Here is an 18,922-nt window from a genome sequence, read left to right as displayed (position 1 = left end):
CTGAGAATGCTTCTGCCTGGAATTTATGTGATGATATTTCCTTTTCCAGCATACGCGTCCAAGCATTCCAAATATCCACTTGCAGATTCCACGAAACGAGTGTTTCAAAACTGTTCCATCAGAAGGAAGGTTCAACTCTGTGAGTAGAATGCACTCATCACAAAGAAGTTTCTGAGAATACTTCTGTATACTTTTCATCTGAATGTATTTCCTTTCCCACTAGACGCCGCAATCGCACCAAATATCCACTTGCAGTTTCCACAAAAAGAGTGTTGCAGAACTGCTCTGGGGAAAGGAATGTTCAACTCAGTGAGTTCATTCCCCACATGGCAAAGAAGTTTCTGAGAATGCTTCTGTCTAGTTTTTATATGCAGATATTTCCTTTTCCAGCATAGGCCTCAAAGCGCTCTAAATATCCACTTTCACATTCTACAAAAACAGCCTTTCAAACAGGGTGTATCAAAAGGAAGGTTCAACTCTGTGACTTGAATGCACTCATCACAAAGAAGTTTCTGAGAATGCTTCCATCTAGTATTTATGTGATGACATTTCTTTTTGCAGCATAGGCCTCAAAGCGCTCCAACTATCCACTTGCAGATTCTACAAAAAGATTGTTTTAAAACTGCTCTATCAAAAGGAAGTTTGAACTCTGTGAGTCGAATGCACAAAGCACCGGGAACTTTCTGAGAATGCTTTTGTCTAGTTTCTATGTGAAGATATTTGCTTTCCCAGCATAGGCCTCAATGCACTCCATACATCCACTTGCAGATTCTACTAAAAGAGTGTTTCAAATCTTTTCTATCAAAAGGAAAATTCAACTCTGTGAGTTGAATGCACTCATCACAAAGAAGTTTCTGAAAATGCTCTTGTCTAGTTTTTATATGAAGATATTTCCTTTGCCAGCGTAGGCCTGAAATCGCTCCAAATAGCCACTTGCAAATTCTACAAAAAGAGTGCTTCAAAACTGCGCTATAAAAAGGAAGGTTCCACTCAGTGAGTTAGATGCATAAAGCACAGGGAAGTTTCTGAGAATGCATCCGTCTAGTTTTTAGGTGAAGATATTTCCTTTTCCAGGGTTGGCCTCTTAGCACTCCAAATATCCACTAGCAGATTCTACTAAAAGTGTGTTTCAAAACTTCTGTATCAAAAGGAAGCTTCAACTCTGTGAGTTGAATGCGCACATCACAAAGATCTTTCTGAGAATGCTTCTATCTAGTTTTGATGCGAAGATATTTCCTTTTCCAGCATAGGCCTCAAAGCGTTCCAATTATCGACTTGCAGATTCTACTAAAACAGTGTTTCAAAACTGTTCTATCAAAAGGAAAGTTCAACTCTGTGTGATGAATGCTCACATCACAAAGAAGTTTCTGAGACTGCTTCTGTCTAGTTTTTATGTGAAGAAATTTCCTTTTCCAGCAGAGGCCTCAAAGCGCTCCAAATATCCACTTGCAGATTCTACAAAAAGAGTGTTTCAAAACTGCTCTATCAAAAGGAAGGTTCAACGCTGTGAGCTGAATGCACTCATCACAAGGAAGTTTCTGAGAATGCTTCTGCCTGGAATTTATGTGATGATATTTCCTTTTCCAGCATACGCGTCCAAGCATTCCAAATATCCACTTGCAGATTCCACGAAACGAGTGTTTCAAAACTGTTCCATCAAAAGGAAGGTTCAACTCTGTGTGTAGAATGCACTCATCACAAAGAAGATTCTGAGAATACTTCTGTATACTTTTCATCTGAATGTATTTCCTTTCCCACTAGACGCCGCAATCGCACCAAATATCCACTTGCAGTTTCCACAAAAAGAGTGTTGCAGAACTGCTCTGGGGAAAGGAATGTTCAACTCAGTGAGTTCATTCCCCACATGGCAAAGAAGTTTCTGAGAATGCTTCTGTCTAGTTTTTATATGCAGATATTTCCTTTTCCAGCATAGGCCTCAAAGCGCTCTAAATATCCACTTTCACATTCTACAAAAACAGCCTTTCAAACAGGGTGTATCAAAAGGAAGGTTCAACTCTGTGACTTGAATGCACTCATCACAAAGAAGTTTCTGAGAATGCTTCCATCTAGTTTTTATGTAATGACATTTCTTTTTGCAGCATAGGCCTCAAAGCGCTCCAACTATCCACTTGCAGATTCTACAAAAAGAGTGTTTTAAAACTGCTCTATCAAAAGGAAGTTTGAACTCTGTGAGTCGAATGCACAAAGCACCGGGAACTTTCTGAGAATGCTTTTGTCTAGTTTCTATGTGAAGATATTTGCTTTCCCAGCATAGGCCTCTAGTCACTCCATACATCCACTTGCAGATTCTACTAAAAGAGTGTTTCAAATCTTTTCTATCAAAAGGAAAATTCAACTCTGTTAGTTGAATGCACTCATCACAAAGAAGTTTCTGAAAATGCTCTTGTCTAGTTTTTATATGAAGATATTTCCTTTGCCAGCGTAGGCCTGAAATCGCTCCAAATAGCCACTTTCAAATTCTACAAAAAGAGTGCTTCAAAACTGCGCTATGAAAAGGAAGGTTCCACTCAGTGAGTTAGATGCATAAAGCACAGGGAAGTTTCTGAGAATGCATCCGTCTAGTTTTTAGGTGAAGATATTTCCTTTTCCAGGGTTGGCCTCTTAGCACTCCAAATATCCACTAGCAGATTCTACTAAAAGTGTGTTTCAAAACTTCTGTATCAAAAGGAAGCTTCAACTCTGTGAGTTGAATGCGCACATCACAAAGGTCTTTCTGAGAATGCTTCTATCTAGTTTTAATGCGAAGATATTTCCTTTTCCAGCATAGGCCTCAATGCGTTCCAATTATCGACTTGCAGATTCTACTAAAACAGTGTTTCAAAACTGTCCTATCAAAAGGAAAGTTCAACTCTGTGTGTTGAATGCTCACATCACAAAGAAGTTTCTGAGACTGCTTCTGTCTAGTTTTTATGTGAAGAAATTTCCTTTTCCAGCAGAGGCCTCAAAGCGCTCCAAATATCCACTTGCAGATTCTACAAAAAGAGTGTTTCAAAACTGCTCTATCAAAAGGAAGGTTCAACTCTGTGAGCTGAATGCACTCATCACAAGGAAGTTTCTGAGAATGCTTCTGTCTGGAATTTATGTGATGATATTTCCTTTTCCAGCATACGCGTCCAAGCATTCCAAATATCCACTTGCAGATTCCACGAAACGAGTGTTTCAAAACTGTTCCATCAAAAGGAAGGTTCAACTCTGTGAGTAGAATGCACTCATCACAAAGAAGTTTCTGAGAATACTTCTGTATACTTTTCATCTGAATGTATTTCCTTTCCCACTAGACGCCGCAATCGCACCAAATATCCACTTGCAGTTTCCACAAAAAGAGTGTTGCAGAACTGCTCTGGGGAAAGGAATGTTCAACTCAGTGAGCTCAATCCCCACATGGCAAAGAAGTTTCTGAGAATGCTTCTGTCTAGTTTTTATATGCAGATATTTCCTTCTCCAGCACAGGCCTCAAAGCCCTCTAAATATCCACTTTCACATTCTAGAAAAACAGCCTTTCAAACAGGGTGTATCAAAAGGAAGGTTCAACTCTGTGACTTGAATGCACTCATCACAAAGAAGTTTCTGAGAATGCTTCCATCTAGTTTTTATGTGATGACATTTCTTTTTGCAGCATAGGCCTCAAAGCGCTCCAACTATCCACTTGCAGATCCTACAAAAAGAGTGTTTTAAAACTGCTCTATCAAAAGGAAGTTTGAACTCTGTGAGTCGAATGCACAAAGCACCGGGAACTTTCTGAGAATGCTTTTGTCTAGTTTCTATGTGAAGATATTTGCTTTCCCAGCATAGGCCTCAATGCACACCATACATCCAATTGCAGATTCTACTAAAAGAGTGTTTCAAATCTTTTCTATCAAAAGGAAAATTCAACTCTGTGAGTTGAATGCACTCATCACAAAGAGGTTTCTGAAAATGCTCTTGTCTAGTTTTTATATGAAGATATTTCCTTTGCCAGCGAAGGCCTGAAATCGCTCCAAATAGCCACTTGCAAATTCTACAAAAAGAGTGCTTCAAAACTGCGCTATGAAAAGGAAGGTTCCACTCAGTGAGTTAGATGCATAAAGCACAGGGAAGTTTCTGAGAATGCATCCGTCTAGTTTTTAGGTGAAGATATTTCCTTTTCCAGGGTTGGCCTCTTAGCACTCCAAATATCCACTAGCAGATTCTACTAAAAGTGTGTTTCAAAACTTCTGTATCAAAAGGAAGCTTCAACTCTGTGAGTTGAATGCGCACATCACAAAGATCTTTCTGAGAATGCTTCTATCTAGTTTTGATGCGAAGATATTTCCTTTTCCAGCATAGGCCTCAAAGCGTTCCAATTATCGACTTGCAGATTCTACTAAAACAGTGTTTCAAAACTGTTCTATCAAAAGGAAAGTTCAACACTGTGTGTTGAATGCTCACATCACAAAGAAGTTTCTGAGACTCCTTCTGTCTAGTTTTTATGTGAAGAAATTTCCTTTTCCAGCAGAGGCCTCAAAGCGCTCCAAATATCCACTTGCAGATTCTACAAAAAGAGTGTTTCAAAACTGCTCTATCAAAAGGAAGGTTCAACGCTGTGAGCTGAATGCACTCATCACAAGGAAGTTTCTGAGAATGCTTCTGCCTGGAATTTATGTGATGATATTTCCTTTTCCAGCATACGCGTCCAAGCATTCCAAATATCCACTTGCAGATTCCACGAAACGAGTGTTTCAAAACTGTTCCATCAGAAGGAAGGTTCAACTCTGTGAGTAGAATGCACTCATCACAAAGAAGTTTCTGAGAATACTTCTGTATACTTTTCATCTGAATGTATTTCCTTTCCCACTAGACGTCGCAATCGCACCAAATATCCACTTGCAGTTTCCACAAAAAGAGTGTTGCAGAACTGCTCTGGGGAAAGGAATGTTCAACTCAGTGAGTTCATTCCCCACATGGCAAAGAAGTTTCTGAGAATGCTTCTGTCTAGTTTTTATATGCAGATATTTCCTTTTCCAGCATAGGCCTCAAAGCGCTCTAAATATCCACTTTCACATTCTACAAAAACAGCCTTTCAAACAGGGTGTATCAAAAGGAAGGTTCAACTCTGTGACTTGAATGCACTCATCACAAAGAAGTTTCTGAGAATGCTTCCATCTAGTATTTATGTGATGACATTTCTTTTTGCAGCATAGGCCTCAAAGCGCTCCAACTATCCACTTGCAGATTCTACAAAAAGAGTGTTTTAAAACTGCTCTATCAAAAGGAAGTTTGAACTCTGTGAGTCGAATGCACAAAGCACCGGGAACTTTCTGAGAATGCTTTTGTCTAGTTTCTATGTGAAGATATTTGCTTTCCCAGCATAGGCCTCTATGCACTCCATACATCCACTTGCAGATTCTACTAAAAGAGTGTTTCAAATCTTTTCTATCAAAAGGAAAATTCAACTCTGTGAGTTGAATGCACTCATCACAAAGAAGTTTCTGAAAATGCTCTTGTCTAGTTTTTATATGAAGATATTTCCTTTGGCAGCGTAGGCCTGAAATCGCTCCAAATAGCCACTTGCAAATTCTACAAAAAGAGTGCTTCAAAACTGAGCTATGAAAAGGAAGGTTCCACTCAGTGAGTTAGATGCATAAAGCACAGGGAAGTTTCTGAGAATGCATCCGTCTAGTTTTTAGGTGAAGATATTTCCTTTTCCAGGGTTGGCCTCTTAGCACTCCAAATATCCACTAGCAGATTCTACTAAAAGTGTGTTTCAAAACTTCTGTATCAAAAGGAAGCTTCAACCCTGTGAGTTGAATGCGCACATCACAAAGGTCTTTCTGAGAATGCTTCTATCTAGTTTTGATGCGAAGATATTTCCTTTTCCAGCATAGGCCTCAAAGCGTTCCAATTATCGACTTGCAGATTCTACTAAAACAGTGTTTCAAAACTGTTCTATCAAAAGGAAAGTTCAACTCTGTGTGTTGAATGCTCACATCACAAAGAAGTTTCTGAGACTGCTTCTGTCTAGTTTTTATGTGAAGAAATTTCCTTTTCCAGCAGAGGCCTCAAAGCGCTCCAAATATCCACTTGCAGATTCTACAAAAAGAGTGTTTCAAAACTGCTCTATCAAAAGGAAGGTTCAACTCTATGAGCTGAATGCACTCATCATAAGGAAGTTTCTGAGAATGCTTCTGTCTGGAATTTATGTGATGATATTTCCTTTTCCAGCATACGCGTCCAAGCATTCCAAATATCCACTTGCAGATTCCACGAAACGAGTGTTTCAAAACTGTTCCATCAAAAGGAAGGTTCAACTCTGTGAGTAGAATGCACTCATCACAAAGAAGTTTCTGAGAATACTTCTGTATACTTTTCATCTGAATGTATTTCCTTTCCCACTAGACGCCGCAATCGCACCAAATATCCACTTGCAGTTTCCACAAAAAGAGTGTTGCAGAACGGCTCTGTGGAAAGGAATGTTCAACTCAGTGAGTTCAATCCCCACATGGCGAAGAAGTTTCTGAGAATGCTTCTGTCTAGTTTTTATATGAAGATATTTCCTTTTCCAGCACAGGCCTCAATGCGCTCTAAATATCCACTTTCACATTCTACAAACACAGCCTTTCAAACAGGGTGTATCAAAAGGAAGGTTCAACTCTGTGACTTGAATGCACTCATCACAAAGAAGTTTCTGAGAATGCTTCCATCTAGTTTTTATGTGATGACATTTCTTTTTGCAGCATAGGCCTCAAAGCGCTCCAACTATCCACTTGCAGATTCTACAAAAAGAGTGTTTTAAAACTGCTCTATCAAAAGGAAGTTTGAACTCTGTGAGTCGAATGCACAAAGCACCGGGAAATTTCTGAGAATGCGTTTGTCTAGTTTCTATGTGAAGATATTTGCTTTCCCAGCATAGGCCTCAATGCACTCCATACATCCAATTGCAGATTCTACTAAAAGAGTGATTCAAATCTTTTCTATCAAAAGGAAAATTCAACTCTGTGAGTTGAATGCACTCATCACAAAGAAGTTTCTGAAAATGCTTTTGTCTAGTTTGTATATGAAGATATTTCCTTTGCCAGCGTAGGCCTGAAATCGCTCCAAATAGCCACTTGCAAATTCTACAAAAAGAGTGCTTCAAAACTGCGCTAGGAAAAGGAAGGTTCCACTCAGTGAGTTAGATGCATAAAGCACAGGGAAGTTTCTGAGAATGCATCCGTCTAGTTTTTAGGTGAAGATATTTCCTTTTCCAGGGTTGGCCTCTTAGCACTCCAAATATCCACTAGCAGATTCTACTAAAAGTGTGTTTCAAAACTTCTGTATCAAAAGGAAGCTTCAACTCTGTGAGTTGAAAGCGCACATCACAAAGATCTTTCTGAGAATGCTTCTATCTAGTTTTGATGCGAAGATATTTCCTTTTCCAGCATAGGCCTCAAAGCGTTCCAATTATCGACTTGCAGATTCTACTAAAACAGTGTTTCAAAACTGTTCTATCAAAAGGAAAGTTCAACTCTGTGTGTTGAATGCTCACATCACAAAGAAGTTTCTGAGACTGCTTCTGTCTAGTTTTTATGTGAAGAAATTTCCTTTTCCAGCAGAGGCCTCAAAACGCTCCAAATATCCACTTGCAAATTCTACAAAAAGAGTGTTTCAAAACTGCTCTATCAAAAGGAAGGTTCAACTCTGTGAGCTGAATGCACTCATCACAAGGAAGTTTCTGAGAATGCTTCTGTCTGGAATTTATGTGATGATATTTCCTTTTCCAGCATACGCGTCCAAGCATTCCAAATATCCACTTGCAGATTCCACGAAACGAGTGTTTCAAAACTGTTCCATCAAAAGGAAGGTTCAACTCTGTGAGTAGAATGCACTCATCACAAAGAAGTTTCTGAGAATACTTCTGTATACTTTTCATCTGAATGTATTTCCTTTCCCACTAGACGCCGCAATCGCACCAAATATCCACTTGCAGTTTCCACAAAAAGAGTGTTGCAGAACTGCTCTGGGGAAAGGAATGTTCAACTCAGTGAGTTCATTCCCCACATGGCAAAGAAGTTTCTGAGAATGCTTCTGTCTAGTTTTTATATGCAGATATTTCCTTTTCCAGCATAGGCCTCAAAGCGCTCTAAATATCCACTTTCACATTCTACAAAAACAGCCTTTCAAACAGGGTGTATCAAAAGGAAGGTTCAACTCTGTGACTTGAATGCACTCATCACAAAGAAGTTTCTGAGAATGCTTCCATCTAGTTTTTATGTAATGACATTTCTTTTTGCAGCATAGGCCTCAAAGCGCTCCAACTATCCACTTGCAGATTCTACAAAAAGAGTGTTTTAAAACTGCTCTATCAAAAGGAAGTTTGAACTCTGTGAGTCGAATGCACAAAGCACCGGGAACTTTCTGAGAATGCTTTTGTCTAGTTTCTATGTGAAGATATTTGCTTTCCCAGCATAGGCCTCTAGTCACTCCATACATCCACTTGCAGATTCTACTAAAAGAGTGTTTCAAATCTTTTCTATCAAAAGGAAAATTCAACTCTGTTAGTTGAATGCACTCATCACAAAGAAGTTTCTGAAAATGCTCTTGTCTAGTTTTTATATGAAGATATTTCCTTTGCCAGCGTAGGCCTGAAATCGCTCCAAATAGCCACTTTCAAATTCTACAAAAAGAGTGCTTCAAAACTGCGCTATGAAAAGGAAGGTTCCACTCAGTGAGTTAGATGCATAAAGCACAGGGAAGTTTCTGAGAATGCATCCGTCTAGTTTTTAGGTGAAGATATTTCCTTTTCCAGGGTTGGCCTCTTAGCACTCCAAATATCCACTAGCAGATTCTACTAAAAGTGTGTTTCAAAACTTCTGTATCAAAAGGAAGCTTCAACTCTGTGAGTTGAATGCGCACATCACAAAGGTCTTTCTGAGAATGCTTCTATCTAGTTTTAATGCGAAGATATTTCCTTTTCCAGCATAGGCCTCAATGCGTTCCAATTATCGACTTGCAGATTCTACTAAAACAGTGTTTCAAAACTGTCCTATCAAAAGGAAAGTTCAACTCTGTGTGTTGAATGCTCACATCACAAAGAAGTTTCTGAGACTGCTTCTGTCTAGTTTTTATGTGAAGAAATTTCCTTTTCCAGCAGAGGCCTCAAAGCGCTCCAAATATCCACTTGCAGATTCTACAAAAAGAGTGTTTCAAAACTGCTCTATCAAAAGGAAGGTTCAACTCTGTGAGCTGAATGCACTCATCACAAGGAAGTTTCTGAGAATGCTTCTGTCTGGAATTTATGTGATGATATTTCCTTTTCCAGCATACGCGTCCAAGCATTCCAAATATCCACTTGCAGATTCCACGAAACGAGTGTTTCAAAACTGTTCCATCAAAAGGAAGGTTCAACTCTGTGAGTAGAATGCACTCATCACAAAGAAGTTTCTGAGAATACTTCTGTATACTTTTCATCTGAATGTATTTCCTTTCCCACTAGACGCCGCAATCGCACCAAATATCCACTTGCAGTTTCCACAAAAAGAGTGTTGCAGAACTGCTCTGGGGAAAGGAATGTTCAACTCAGTGAGCTCAATCCCCACATGGCAAAGAAGTTTCTGAGAATGCTTCTGTCTAGTTTTTATATGCAGATATTTCCTTCTCCAGCACAGGCCTCAAAGCCCTCTAAATATCCACTTTCACATTCTAGAAAAACAGCCTTTCAAACAGGGTGTATCAAAAGGAAGGTTCAACTCTGTGACTTGAATGCACTCATCACAAAGAAGTTTCTGAGAATGCTTCCATCTAGTTTTTATGTGATGACATTTCTTTTTGCAGCATAGGCCTCAAAGCGCTCCAACTATCCACTTGCAGATCCTACAAAAAGAGTGTTTTAAAACTGCTCTATCAAAAGGAAGTTTGAACTCTGTGAGTCGAATTCACAAAGCACCGGGAACTTTCTGAGAATGCTTTTGTCTAGTTTCTATGTGAAGATATTTGCTTTCCCAGCATAGGCCTCAATGCACACCATACATCCAATTGCAGATTCTACTAAAAGAGTGTTTCAAATCTTTTCTATCAAAAGGAAAATTCAACTCTGTGAGTTGAATGCACTCATCACAAAGAGGTTTCTGAAAATGCTCTTGTCTAGTTTTTATATGAAGATATTTCCTTTGCCAGCGAAGGCCTGAAATCGCTCCAAATAGCCACTTGCAAATTCTACAAAAAGAGTGCTTCAAAACTGCGCTATGAAAAGGAAGGTTCCACTCAGTGAGTTAGATGCATAAAGCACAGGGAAGTTTCTGAGAATGCATCCGTCTAGTTTTTAGGTGAAGATATTTCCTTTTCCAGGGTTGGCCTCTTAGCACTCCAAATATCCACTAGCAGATTCTACTAAAAGTGTGTTTCAAAACTTCTGTATCAAAAGGAAGCTTCAACTCTGTGAGTTGAATGCGCACATCACAAAGATCTTTCTGAGAATGCTTCTATCTAGTTTTGATGCGAAGATATTTCCTTTTCCAGCATAGGCCTCAAAGCGTTCCAATTATCGACTTGCAGATTCTACTAAAACAGTGTTTCAAAACTGTTCTATCAAAAGGAAAGTTCAACTCTGTGTGTTGAATGCTCACATCACAAAGAAGTTTCTGAGACTCCTTCTGTCTAGTTTTTATGTGAAGAAATTTCCTTTTCCAGCAGAGGCCTCAAAGCGCTCCAAATATCCACTTGCAGATTCTACAAAAAGAGTGTTTCAAAACTGCTCTATCAAAAGGAAGGTTCAACGCTGTGAGCTGAATGCACTCATCACAAGGAAGTTTCTGAGAATGCTTCTGCCTGGAATTTATGTGATGATATTTCCTTTTCCAGCATACGCGTCCAAGCATTCCAAATATCCACTTGCAGATTCCACGAAACGAGTGTTTCAAAACTGTTCCATCAGAAGGAAGGTTCAACTCTGTGAGTAGAATGCACTCATCACAAAGAAGTTTCTGAGAATACTTCTGTATACTTTTCATCTGAATGTATTTCCTTTCCCACTAGACGTCGCAATCGCACCAAATATCCACTTGCAGTTTCCACAAAAAGAGTGTTGCAGAACTGCTCTGGGGAAAGGAATGTTCAACTCAGTGAGTTCATTCCCCACATGGCAAAGAAGTTTCTGAGAATGCTTCTGTCTAGTTTTTATATGCAGATATTTCCTTTTCCAGCATAGGCCTCAAAGCGCTCTAAATATCCACTTTCACATTCTACAAAAACAGCCTTTCAAACAGGGTGTATCAAAAGGAAGGTTCAACTCTGTGACTTGAATGCACTCATCACAAAGAAGTTTCTGAGAATGCTTCCATCTAGTATTTATGTGATGACATTTCTTTTTGCAGCATAGGCCTCAAAGCGCTCCAACTATCCACTTGCAGATTCTACAAAAAGAGTGTTTTAAAACTGCTCTATCAAAAGGAAGTTTGAACTCTGTGAGTCGAATGCACAAAGCACCGGGAACTTTCTGAGAATGCTTTTGTCTAGTTTCTATGTGAAGATATTTGCTTTCCCAGCATAGGCCTCTATGCACTCCATACATCCACTTGCAGATTCTACTAAAAGAGTGTTTCAAATCTTTTCTATCAAAAGGAAAATTCAACTCTGTGAGTTGAATGCACTCATCACAAAGAAGTTTCTGAAAATGCTCTTGTCTAGTTTTTATATGAAGATATTTCCTTTGGCAGCGTAGGCCTGAAATCGCTCCAAATAGCCACTTGCAAATTCTACAAAAAGAGTGCTTCAAAACTGAGCTATGAAAAGGAAGGTTCCACTCAGTGAGTTAGATGCATAAAGCACAGGGAAGTTTCTGAGAATGCATCCGTCTAGTTTTTAGGTGAAGATATTTCCTTTTCCAGGGTTGGCCTCTTAGCACTCCAAATATCCACTAGCAGATTCTACTAAAAGTGTGTTTCAAAACTTCTGTATCAAAAGGAAGCTTCAACCCTGTGAGTTGAATGCGCACATCACAAAGGTCTTTCTGAGAATGCTTCTATCTAGTTTTGATGCGAAGATATTTCCTTTTCCAGCATAGGCCTCAAAGCGTTCCAATTATCGACTTGCAGATTCTACTAAAACAGTGTTTCAAAACTGTTCTATCAAAAGGAAAGTTCAACTCTGTGTGTTGAATGCTCACATCACAAAGAAGTTTCTGAGACTGCTTCTGTCTAGTTTTTATGTGAAGAAATTTCCTTTTCCAGCAGAGGCCTCAAAGCGCTCCAAATATCCACTTGCAGATTCTACAAAAAGAGTGTTTCAAAACTGCTCTATCAAAAGGAAGGTTCAACTCTATGAGCTGAATGCACTCATCACAAGGAAGTTTCTGAGAATGCTTCTGTCTGGAATTTATGTGATGATATTTCCTTTTCCAGCATACGCGTCCAAGCATTCCAAATATCCACTTGCAGATTCCACGAAACGAGTGTTTCAAAACTGTTCCATCAAAAGGAAGGTTCAACTCTGTGAGTAGAATGCACTCATCACAAAGAAGTTTCTGAGAATACTTCTGTATACTTTTCATCTGAATGTATTTCCTTTCCCACTAGACGCCGCAATCGCACCAAATATCCACTTGCAGTTTCCACAAAAAGAGTGTTGCAGAACGGCTCTGTGGAAAGGAATGTTCAACTCAGTGAGTTCAATCCCCACATGGCGAAGAAGTTTCTGAGAATGCTTCTGTCTAGTTTTTATATGAAGATATTTCCTTTTCCAGCACAGGCCTCAATGCGCTCTAAATATCCACTTTCACATTCTACAAACACAGCCTTTCAAACAGGGTGTATCAAAAGGAAGGTTCAACTCTGTGACTTGAATGCACTCATCACAAAGAAGTTTCTGAGAATGCTTCCATCTAGTTTTTATGTGATGACATTTCTTTTTGCAGCATAGGCCTCAAAGCGCTCCAACTATCCACTTGCAGATTCTACAAAAAGAGTGTTTTAAAACTGCTCTATCAAAAGGAAGTTTGAACTCTGTGAGTCGAATGCACAAAGCACCGGGAAATTTCTGAGAATGCGTTTGTCTAGTTTCTATGTGAAGATATTTGCTTTCCCAGCATAGGCCTCAATGCACTCCATACATCCAATTGCAGATTCTACTAAAAGAGTGATTCAAATCTTTTCTATCAAAAGGAAAATTCAACTCTGTGAGTTGAATGCACTCATCACAAAGAAGTTTCTGAAAATGCTTTTGTCTAGTTTTTATATGAAGATATTTCCTTTGCCAGCGTAGGCCTGAAATCGCTCCAAATAGCCACTGGCAAATTCTACAAAAAGAGTGCTTCAAAACTGCGCTAGGAAAAGGAAGGTTCCACTCAGTGAGTTAGATGCATAAAGCACAGGGAAGTTTCTGAGAATGCATCCGTCTAGTTTTTAGGTGAAGATATTTCCTTTTCCAGGGTTGGCCTCTTAGCACTCAAAATATCCACTAGCAGATTCTACTAAAAGTGTGTTTCAAAACTTCTGTATCAAAAGGAAGCTTCAACTCTGTGAGTTGAATGCGCACATCACAAAGATCTTTCTGAGAATGCTTCTATCTCGTTTTGATGCGAAGATATTTCCTTTTCCAGCATAGGCCTCAAAGCGTTCCAATTATCGACTTGCAGATTCTACTAAAACAGTGTTTCAAAACTGTTCTATCAAAAGGAAAGTTCAACTCTGTGTGTTGAATGCTCACATCACAAAGAAGTTTCTGAGACTGCTTCTGTCTAGTTTTTATGTGAAGAAATTTCCTTTTCCAGCAGAGGCCTCAAAACGCTCCAAATATCCACTTGCAAATTCTACAAAAAGAGTGTTTCAAAACTGCTCTATCAAAAGGAAGGTTCAACTCTGTGAGCTGAATGCACTCATCACAAGGAAGTTTCTGAGAATGCTTCTGTCTGGAATTTATGTGATGATATTTCCTTTTCCAGCATACGCGTCCAAGCATTCCAAATATCCACTTGCAGATTCCACGAAACGAGTGTTTCAAAACTGTTCCATCAGAAGGAAGGTTCAACTCTGTGAGTAGAATGCACTCATCACAAAGAAGTTTCTGAGAATACTTCTGTATACTTTTCATCTGAATGTATTTCCTTTCCCACTAGACGTCGCAATCGCACCAAATATCCACTTGCAGTTTCCACAAAAATAGTGTTGCAGAACTGCTCTGGGGAAAGGAATGTTCAACTCAGTGAGTTCATTCCCCACATGGCAAAGAAGTTTCTGAGAATGCTTCTGTCTAGTTTTTATATGCAGATATTTCCTTTTCCAGCATAGGCCTCAAAGCGCTCTAAATATCCACTTTCACATTCTACAAAAACAGCCTTTCAAACAGGGTGTATCAAAAGGAAGGTTCAACTCTGTGACTTGAATGCACTCATCACAAAGAAGTTTCTGAGAATGCTTCCATCTAGTATTTATGTGATGACATTTCTTTTTGCAGCATAGGCCTCAAAGCGCTCCAACTATCCACTTGCAGATTCTACAAAAAGAGTGTTTTAAAACTGCTCTATCAAAAGGAAGTTTGAACTCTGTGAGTCGAATGCACAAAGCACCGGGAACTTTCTGAGAATGCTTTTGTCTAGTTTCTATGTGAAGATATTTGCTTTCCCAGCATAGGCCTCTATGCACTCCATACATCCACTTGCAGATTCTACTAAAAGAGTGTTTCAAATCTTTTCTATCAAAAGGAAAATTCAACTCTGTGAGTTGAATGCACTCATCACAAAGAAGTTTCTGAAAATGCTCTTGTCTAGTTTTTATATGAAGATATTTCCTTTGGCAGCGTAGGCCTGAAATCGCTCCAAATAGCCACTTGCAAATTCTACAAAAAGAGTGCTTCAAAACTGAGCTATGAAAAGGAAGGTTCCACTCAGTGAGTTAGATGCATAAAGCACAGGGAAGTTTCTGAGAATGCATCCGTCTAGTTTTTAGGTGAAGATATTTCCTTTTCCAGGGTTGGCCTCTTAGCACTCCAAATATCCACTAGCAGATTCTACTAAAAGTGTGTTTCAAAACTTCTGTATCAAAAGGAAGCTTCAACCCTGTGAGTTGAATGCGCACATCACAAAGGTCTTTCTGAGAATGCTTCTATCTAGTTTTGATGCGAAGATATTTCCTTTTCCAGCATAGGCCTCAAAGCGTTCCAATTATCGACTTGCAGATTCTACTAAAACAGTGTTTCAAAACTGTTCTATCAAAAGGAAAGTTCAACTCTGTGTGTTGAATGCTCACATCACAAAGAAGTTTCTGAGACTGCTTCTGTCTAGTTTTTATGTGAAGAAATTTCCTTTTCCAGCAGAGGCCTCAAAGCGCTCCAAATATCCACTTGCAGATTCTACAAAAAGAGTGTTTCAAAACTGCTCTATCAAAAGGAAGGTTCAACTCTATGAGCTGAATGCACTCATCACAAGGAAGTTTCTGAGAATGCTTCTGTCTGGAATTTATGTGATGATATTTCCTTTTCCAGCATACGCGTCCAAGCATTCCAAATATCCACTTGCAGATTCCACGAAACGAGTGTTTCAAAACTGTTCCATCAAAAGGAAGGTTCAACTCTGTGAGTAGAATGCACTCATCACAAAGAAGTTTCTGAGAATACTTCTGTATACTTTTCATCTGAATGTATTTCCTTTCCCACTAGACGCCGCAATCGCACCAAATATCCACTTGCAGTTTCCACAAAAAGAGTGTTGCAGAACGGCTCTGCGGAAAGGAATGTTCAACTCAGTGAGTTCAATCCCCACATGGCGAAGAAGTTTCTGAGAATGCTTCTGTCTAGTTTTTATATGAAGATATTTCCTTTTCCAGCACAGGCCTCAATGCGCTCTAAATATCCACTTTCACATTCTACAAACACAGCCTTTCAAACAGGGTGTATCAAAAGGAAGGTTCAACTCTGTGACTTGAATGCACTCATCACAAAGAAGTTTCTGAGAATGCTTCCATCTAGTTTTTATGTGATGACATTTCTTTTTGCAGCATAGGCCTCAAAGCGCTCCAACTATCCACTTGCAGATTCTACAAAAAGAGTGTTTTAAAACTGCTCTATCAAAAGGAAGTTTGAACTCTGTGAGTCGAATGCACAAAGCACCGGGAACTTTCTGAGAATGCTTTTGTCTAGTTTCTATGTGAAGATATTTGCTTTCCCAGCATAGGCCTCAATGCACTCCATACATCCACTTGCAGATTCTACTAAAAGAGTGTTTCAAATCTTTTCTATCAAAAGGAAAATTCAACTCTGTGAGTTGAATGCACTCATCACAAAGAAGTTTCTTAGAATGCTTTTGTCTAGTTTGTATATGAAGATATTTCCTTTGCCAGCGTAGGCCTGAAATCGCTCCAAATAGCCACTTGCAAATTCTACAAAAAGAGTGCTTCAAAACAGCGCTATGAAAAGGAAGGTTCCACTCAGTGAGTTAGATGCGTAAAGCACAGGGAAGTTTCTGAGAATGCATCCGTCTAGTTTTTAGGTGAAGATATTTCCTTTTCCAGGGTTGGCCTCTTAGCACTCCAAATATCCACTAGCAGATTCTACTAAAAGTGTGTTTCAAAACTTCAGTATCAAAAGGAAGCTTCAACTCTCTGAGTTGAATGCGCACATCACAAAGATCTTTCTGAGAATGCTTCTATCTAGTTTTGATGCGAAGATATTTCCTTTTCCAGCATAGGCCTCAAAGCGTTCCAATTATCGACTTGCAGATTCTACTAAAACAGTGTTTCAAAACTGTTCTATCAAGAGGAAAGTTCAACTCTGTGTGTTGAATGCTCACATCACAAAGAACTTTCTGAGACTGCTTCTGTCTAGTATTTATGTGAAGAAATTTCCTTTTCCAGCAGAGGCCTCAAAGCGCTCCAAATATCCACTTGCAGATTCTACAAAAAGAGTGTTTCAAAACTGCTCTATCAAAAGGAAGGTTCAACTCTGTGAGCTGAATGCACTCATCACAAGGAAGTTTCTGAGAATGCTTCTGTCTGGAATTCATGTGATGATATTTCCTTTTCCAGCATACGCGTCCAAGCATTCCAAATATCCACTTGCAGATTCCACGAAACGAGTGTTTCAAAACTGTTCCATCAAAAGGAAGGTTCAACTCTGTGAGTAGAATGCACTCATCACAAAGAAGTTTCTGAGAATACTTCTGTATACTTTTCATCTAAATGTTTTTCCTTTCCCACTAGACGCCGCAATCGCACCAAATATCCACTTGCAGTTTCCACAAAAAGAGTGTTGCAGAACTGCTCCGGGGAAAGGAATGTTCAACTCAGTGAGTTCAATCCCCACACGGCAAAGAAGTTTCTGAGAATGCTTCTGTCTAGTTTTTATATGCAGATATTTCCTTTTCCAGCATAGGCCTCATAGCTCTCTAAATATCCCCTTTCACATTCTACAAAAACAGCCTTTCAAACAGGGTGTATCAAAAGGAAGGTTCAACTCTGTGACTTGAATGCACTCATCACAAAGAAGTTTCTGAGAATGCTTCCATCTGGTTTTTATGTGATGACATTTCTTTTTGCAGCATAGGCCTCAAAGCGCTCCAACTATCCACTTGCAGATTCTACAAAAAGACTGTTTTAAAACTGCTCTATCAAAAGGAAGTTTGAACTCTGTGAGTCGAATGCACAAAGCACCGGGAACTTTCTGAGAATGCGTTTGTCTAGTTTCTATGTGAAGATATTTGCTTTCCCAGCATAGGCCTCAATGCACTCCATACGTCCACTTGCAGATTCTACTAAAAGAGTGTTTCAAATCTTTTCTATCGAAAGGAAAATTCAACTCTGTGAGTTGAATGCACTCATCACAAAGAAGTTTCTGAAAATGCTTTTGACTACTTTTTATAGGATGATATTTCCTTTGCCAGCGTAGCCCTGAAATCGCTCCAAATAGCCACTTGCAAATTCTACAAAAAGAGTGCTTCAAAACTGCGCTATGAAAAGGAAGATTCCACTCAGTGAGTTAGATGCATAAAGCACAGGGAAGTTTCTGAGAATGCATCCGTCTAGTTTTTAGGTGAAGATATTTCCTTTTCCAGGGTTGGCCTCTTAGCACTCCAAATATCCACCAGCAGATTCTACTAAAAGTGTGTTTCAAAACTTCTGTATCAAAAGGAAGCTTCAACTCTGTGAGTTGAATGCGCACATCACAAAGATCTTTCTGAGAATGCTTCTATCTAGTTTTGATGCGAAGATATTTCCTTTTCCAGCATAGGCCTCAAAGCGTTCCAATTATCGACTTGCGGATTCTACTAAAACAGTGTTTCAAAACTGTTCTATCAAAAGGAAAGTTCAACTCTGTGTGTTGAATGCTCACATCACAAAGAAGTTTCTGAGACTGCTTCTGTCTTGTTTTTATGTGAAGGAATTTCCTTTTCCAGCAGAGGCCTCAAAGCGCTCAAAATATCCACTTGCAGATTCTACAAAAAGAGTGTTTCAAAACTGCTCTATCAAAAGGAAGGTTCAACTCTGTGCGCTGAATGCACTCATCACAAGGAAGTTTCTGAGAATGCTTCTGCCTGGAATTTATGTGATGATATTTCCTTTTCCAGCATACGCGTCCAAGCATTCCAAATATCCACTTGCAGATTCCACGAAACGAGTGTTTCAAAACTGTTCCATCAAAAGGAAGGTTCAACTCTGTGAGTAGAATGCACTCATCACAAAGAAGTTTCTGAGAATACTTCTGTATACTTTTCATCTGAATGTATTTCCTTTCCCACTAGACGCCGCAATCGCACCAAATATCCACTTGCAGTTTCCACAAAAAGAGTGTTGCAGAACTGCTCCGGGGAAAGGAATGTTCAACTCAGTGAGTTCAATCCCCACATGGCAAAGAAGTTTCCGAGAATGCTTCTGTCTAGTTTTTATATGAAGATATTTCTTTTTCCAGCATAGGCCTCAAAGCGCTCTAAATATCCACTTTCACATTCTACAAAAACAGCCTTTCAAACAGGGTGTATCAAAAG

The sequence above is a fragment of the Pongo pygmaeus genome, chromosome 6 (assembly GCF_028885625.2).
Source record: "Pongo pygmaeus isolate AG05252 chromosome 6, NHGRI_mPonPyg2-v2.0_pri, whole genome shotgun sequence".
Taxonomy (NCBI): domain Eukaryota; kingdom Metazoa; phylum Chordata; class Mammalia; order Primates; family Hominidae; genus Pongo; species Pongo pygmaeus.
Note: the sequence above shows the minus strand (reverse complement) of the source record.